Here is a 5000-nt window from a genome sequence, read left to right on the forward strand (position 1 = left end):
CCCAAAGTTATTCAGAGTCACCAAGGCAAACGGACCGGACGAGCCGACCGATTGGTTTTGATCTAATAAAAGCGTCCCTTCCATCTCTGGTCGGGACTCTGTTTGCATGTATTAGCTCTAGAATTACCACAGTTATCCAAGTAACGTGGGTACGATCTAAGGAACCATAACTGATTTAATGAGCCATTCGCGGTTTCACCTTAATGCGGCTTGTACTGAGACATGCATGGCTTAATCTTTGAGACAAGCATATGACTACTGGCAGGATCAACCAGGGAGCTGCGTCAACTAGAGCTGAGCAGCCGGCCGCCCGGGAGTGTGTCCCGGGGGCCCGCGCGAACACGCAAGCGTCCGCTCAATTATTCTGCAAACAGGAGGAGGCTGAGCTCCCCTGCACCATACACCTCGAAACCCTCTCAGGTCCCGGCGGCGCGCAGCGCCGTCCTAAGTACTTGGTCGGGTTCGAGAGAGGCGCAATCGCCCGGAGTTTGGCGAGTAGACGCTTTAGGTGCGACCACCCGTGCTCCCAACTGAGCTTGCCGCTGCCGACAGAGGCCCGGGAGCGTGCTGTCGTGGCATTGCCGGCGGGAGACAACACGCGCCACCTACGGTGACCGGCAGCTCCAACGCCAGCGCCACAGAAGGACAAAAGCCCCACTTGGGTGCCGAAGCGAACTCTCCCAGCACAGCGCACGCGCCAACACGTCCGCACAGCTGCGATACAAACCACCTGCGAGAACCGCAGAGGCGACCGAGCAGCAGACGGCGTCGCGGCGCCGAGCGCCGGGCGGCGGCGCATCCTCAGCGCACACAGTCCTCAATCGGACCAGCACACTGCAGATGTCCACCGCGCTTCGCACCGGGCCCGCGAGGACCTACTTTGGCCGCACGGCGCCGCGTGCAGGGTGCGCCGGCGCGCAGCTGCGCCGCCTGCCGCCTCCGTCGGCCGGCGCGCCTGCCACTGGCCGCCCCCACCAGCCGGCTGTAGCGCGTGCGCCCACGCACCGCACGGCCAACACGCCGGGAGGCCCCCCCTCACCGGCCGGGGACGGTCCCACCCAGCCACCGCCGCGTATCGCTTCACACCCACATGCCATTCACGTTCGTGGGCATGGTGGGTATCGCTGCAACAACCGGTTGGTAGCTCAACCGATCGTCGCCATCACTGATTCACCCCTAGCGAGAACAACCGCACCACAACGGTTTACCAGTTGTTCATTTGCGTAACGTCACCAGCAAACGTAGGCGTCCATCGCCATTTGCAAATTCAACGATTGTTGCATGCCTGTGTCAGGTGTCACGACACACTGTCTGCCCACATACACGCAACAACATGTCCACGCTTAGCGAACACGTGGAAGGTGGCCCCCGTACGTATGCGATGTCCATTGCGCGAACGACTGTCAACCGGCCTCTGTCGCATGTCGCAGATGTGGAACGCAGTGCACCGTGCTATCACGGTGTGTGAGAAGAGACGACTACGTCTGACAACACGCGCCACTACATCAACAGACGGCTCATGCTGATCGCCATCCAGGGCATACCACACTGCAATCCAGCTCTTATAGGGAGACGACACGTAGCTGAGTGCACAACATTTGGACCGCATGGTTCGCCGTTGTTGGCGCAGTCGTTGTACGGTCACATGTACCACGATGTATCATTCAGTACATGAGGACCAATGTGCAGTACAGTGTGTGATTTGGACGTACAACATCAGCGGACAGTTGACACAGGCCGTACCACAGCGTAGGCTAAGTGCTTCGCCATGCGAATGCCAATGAACAACTGCAAATGCCAATGAACAACTGCAAAGGGCATTGAGCATGTACGTCCTGCTGCCATCCACATTACAGTGTATAGCTGCAAGGTGTTTAACATGAAGCGATACACTGGGGACCGGGCAGGGGGGTTGCAGTTAGGCAACACTACACTAATTTAACGCGTCGTATGACAATTACAGAGCAGGTTAAGGCCCAACGTGTGTTGGGTTAAGGCCCAACGTGTGTTGGGTTAAGGCCCAACGTGTGTTGGGTTAAGGCCCAACGTGTGTTGGGTTAAGGCCCAACGTGTGTTGGGTTAAGGCCCAACGTGTGTTGGGTTACGTTAAGGGGCAATGTGGGTTACGTTAAGGGGCAATGTGGGTTACGTTAAGGGGCAATGTGGGTTACGTTACGGCGCAATATAGGTTACGTTACGGCGCAATATAGGTTACGTTAAGGGGCAATGTGGGTTACGTTACGGCGCAATATAGGTTACGTTACGGCGCAATATAGGTTACGTTAAGGCGCAATATCGGTTACGTTAAGGCGCAATACAGGTTACGTTAAGGCGCAATACAGGTTACGTTAAGGCGCAATACAGGTTACGTTAAGGCGCAATACAGGTTACGTTAAGGCGCAATACAGGTTACGTTAAGGCGCAATACAGGTTACGTTAAGGCGCAATACAGGTTACGTTAAGGCGCAATACAGGTTACGTTAAGGCGCAATGCAGGTTACGTTAAGGCGCAATGCAGGTTACGTTAAGGCGCAATACAGGTTACGTTAAGGCGCAATGCAGGTTACGTTAAGGCGCAATGCAGGTTACGTTAAGGCGCAATACAGGTTACGTTAAGGCGCAATACAGGTTACGTTAAGGCGCAATACAGGTTACGTTAAGGCGCAATACAGGTTACGTTAAGGCGCAATACAGGTTACGTTAAGGCGCAATACAGGTTACGTTAAGGCGCAATACAGGTTACGTTAAGGCGCAATACAGGTTACGTTAAGGCGCAATACAGGTTACGTTAAGGCGCAATACAGGTTACGTTAAGGCGCAATACAGGTTACGTTAAGGCGCAATACAGGTTACGTTAAGGCGCAATACAGGTTACGTTAAGGCGCAATACAGGTTACGTTAAGGCGCAATACAGGTTACGTTAAGGCGCAATACAGGTTACGTTAAGGCGCAATACAGGTTACGTTAAGGCGCAATACAGGTTACGTTAAGGCGCAATACAGGTTACGTTAAGGCGCAATACAGGTTACGTTAAGGCGCAATACAGGTTACGTTAAGGCGCAATACAGGTTAGGTTAAGGCGCAATACAGGTTAGGTTAAGGTACGACATAGGTTAGGTTAAGGTACGACATAGGTTAGGTTAAGGTACGACATAGGTTAGGTTAAGGTACGACATAGGTTAGGTTAAGGTACGACATAGGTTAGGTTAAGGTACGACATAGGTTAGGTTAAGGTACGACATAGGTTAGGTTAAGGTACGACATAGGTTAGGTTAAGGTACGACATAGGTTAGGTTAAGGTACGACATAGGTTAGGTTAAGGTACGACATAGGTTAGGTTAAGGTACGACATAGGTTAGGTTAAGGTACGACATAGGTTAGGTTAAGGTACGACATAGGTTAGGTTAAGGTACGACATAGGTTAGGTTAAGGTACGACATAGGTTAGGTTAAGGTACGACATAGGTTAGGTTAAGGTACGACATAGGTTAGGTTAAGGTACGACATAGGTTAGGTTAAGGTACGACATAGGTTAGGTTAAGGTACGACATAGGTTAGGTTAAGGTACGACATAGGTTAGGTTAAGGTACGACATAGGTTAGGTTAAGGTACGACATAGGTTAGGTTAAGGTACGACATAGGTTAGGTTAAGGTACGACATAGGTTAGGTTAAGGTACGACATAGGTTAGGTTAAGGTACGACATAGGTTAGGTTAAGGTACGACATAGGTTAGGTTAAGGTACGACATAGGTTAGGTTAAGGTACGACATAGGTTAGGTTAAGGTACGACATAGGTTAGGTTAAGGTACGACATAGGTTAGGTTAAGGTACGACATAGGTTAGGTTAAGGTACGACATAGGTTAGGTTAAGGTACGACATAGGTTAGGTTAAGGTACGACATAGGTTAGGTTAAGGTACGACATAGGGTAGGTTAAGGTACGACATAGGTTAGGTTAAGGTACGACATAGGTTAGGTTACGGTACGACATAGGTTAGGTTACGGTACGACATAGGTTAGGTTACGGTACGACATAGGTTAGGTTACGGTACGACATAGGTTAGGTTACGGTACGACATAGGTTAGGTTACGGTACGACATAGGTTAGGTTACGGTACGACATAGGTTAGGTTACGGTACGACATAGGTTAGGTTACGGTACGACATAGGTTAGGTTACGGTACGACATAGGTTAGGTTACGGTACGACATAGGTTAGGTTACGGTACGACATAGGTTAGGTTACGGTACGACATAGGTTAGGTTACGGTACGACATAGGTTAGGTTACGGTACGATATAGGTTAGGTTACGGTACGATATAGGTTAGGTTAAGGTACACATTGTTGTAAGGAAAGGTTTAATGGGGGGCGGGGCGGGGCGGCCGGTTTGTTGATTGTGATTATAGTAAGTGGATGCCTGCGGCATCATCTGATTTGCCACGTCAGGATGCACCTTTGGCTCATGACAGGCGGCGCTCTCATTCCATGCTTGTGGCAGACCTGTGTCTTTCATTCCTGCCATTGTTTGTGTGCTGTGAGAGGAGGCAGTATTGTGATGTTGGGTGCACCCCTGTGTAGGACATGTGTGGGTGTTGGTGGCTTGGCTGAGCAATGGTGGTTGTCGGGTGGGTGGGATATTCTGTTTTCTGAGTGGACCTCCCAGTCTGGTTATGACAGTGTGGATTGTCTAATGTGGCGGAGAGGATGCACTGGGTGTTGTTCCATGCTGGTGCTTACATATTGTCTGTGTGCGTGTTACAGGCAGAGAGTAGTGCGTGATAAGGGTGTGTGGCTGACGTGTGGTTGTGATTGTGAGCAGAGTCTTTCAGCATGTATACGGACAGTTGTATACATTATCTGTATTCTGATGGCTCTATCTATTACTAATCAGCGCCGTGTATACGTTTAATCCGGTTCCAGTCGAAACTGTTGTATCTCTGTACATTAGTGACACGGCGAGCCCGCTATGTAGTTACTCGTCTCGGCAGCTTCCACCGGTGT

General features: G+C 50.9%; 1 non-coding gene across 1 annotated transcript in view; it reads right to left on the minus strand.

The window, feature by feature from the left end:
* LOC124591567 overlaps positions 1–278 on the minus strand; it is a 1910-nt gene extending 1632 nt beyond the window's left edge. The window contains exon 1 of the ribosomal RNA XR_006977199.1: positions 1–278. This exon is cut by the window's left edge and continues 1632 nt beyond it. This is a non-coding gene — a ribosomal RNA (small subunit ribosomal RNA).
* Positions 279–5000: the final 4722 nt, after the last annotated feature.

Source organism: Schistocerca americana, unplaced genomic scaffold (assembly GCF_021461395.2).
Source record: "Schistocerca americana isolate TAMUIC-IGC-003095 unplaced genomic scaffold, iqSchAmer2.1 HiC_scaffold_854, whole genome shotgun sequence".
NCBI lineage: Eukaryota > Metazoa > Arthropoda > Insecta > Orthoptera > Acrididae > Schistocerca > Schistocerca americana.